Source organism: Lemur catta, chromosome 13 (assembly GCF_020740605.2).
Source record: "Lemur catta isolate mLemCat1 chromosome 13, mLemCat1.pri, whole genome shotgun sequence".
Classification (NCBI taxonomy): Eukaryota; Metazoa; Chordata; class Mammalia; order Primates; family Lemuridae; genus Lemur; species Lemur catta.
The window spans coordinates 50,147,875-50,149,160 of NC_059140.1; the positions used below are offsets into that span (position 1 = coordinate 50,147,875).

Below are 1,286 nucleotides of genomic sequence, written 5' to 3' on the forward strand. Positions count from 1 at the left end.
TTACTATTGAAGAAAATTTTCAATAACCCTAATAATTTTTAAAACTGATATCAGCATGAAACTGTAGATAAGGGTATATGATAATACAATTTCAAATCATGCTGCCTTCACCCTTCCCCCAATTATAATAAAAAAGTGATAAAAAGCCATACCTGAAATTTCTGTGAATACTTTTTAAAATAAAAAAATGAAAATAGTCATAGAGATGGAGCTTAAATAATTGAATTTCAGAGTCATTACTCAATTCATCTCTACCAAGGATCCAGGAAAGTTTGGCATCTAGAGGACTGTTACTAGATGCTTACAATTTTACTTGCAAGTGACCAAAATTCATCTCAAACTGGCTCATGTAATATAAAGAACCAGGAATAGCTCTGGCTTGAGCTTAGCTGGATCCAGGTGCTGAAATGATATCATCAGGACATAGCTTCCCTCCCCGTCTTGGTTTTACCACTCTGTGTTGGCTTCAGGTTTAGGCAGTCTCTTTCTTCTTACTGACAAAATACGTATTGAAGCGTATATCCCCTCAAATAAGCAACAGTCCTCCTATCTCTGTGTCCTAAAATAGAATATTAATTTCCTAATTTATTATTCTAGTTAAAGACCTTAGTTTGACTCTCCTTGGACAGGCTTGGGTCAAAACCAATCCCTGAATGAAGCAATGTGGCAGGAGAAATGGAATATCTTGCCTGGAACATATGCTTGCCTTTGTGTCCTGGGATCCCTAACTTCACAAATCACATAAACTTAGAAAGAAAGATAATATTTAGCTATACATTACAAGAAATAACAAGTCATGCTGTCAGTTTCCATGATGCTCTAGAGAACTTCATGAGGAGGAAATTCTCTTTGAGGAATGACACGGTAAAGGCACTTGAGGTAGACTCACATCAGTGGACATGCTTCTCAAAGGTAGGCAAGTTATCTGATAAAACTGTTGCTGGTGACATCTATTTATTTATTTATTTTTACACAGATTATCAAATCTTTTATTGTCATCAAGTCATCAGTGAGGGAGTTCAAACTGGAGTGAGATCATCATGTATTGGTGATGTCTGTTTAGAGTTAATCCTCTTAAAAACTCCAAAAATTCTTCCTATAATATGGGCATTGGATTCCACAATAAATAAAATACAAATATAAAATAAAATCTCTCTCTCTCTCTATTTCTCAAATATCTGTAGAAACTGTGGACACAATTTTTGAACTTGACAAATATTTACTGGGTTTATATGGTCTTCCAGTCACACTTACGGGCAATAGAACAATAATGATAATAAAATAAC

The 1,286-nt window shown here is 34.6% G+C and overlaps 1 non-coding gene across 1 annotated transcript; it reads right to left on the bottom strand.

The window, feature by feature from the left end:
* Positions 1–973: 973 nt before the first annotated feature.
* Positions 974–1,048, bottom strand: LOC123649560. The gene has a single exon (XR_006739061.1). It is a non-coding gene; the product is annotated as a small nucleolar RNA SNORD81 (small nucleolar RNA).
* Positions 1,049–1,286: the final 238 nt, after the last annotated feature.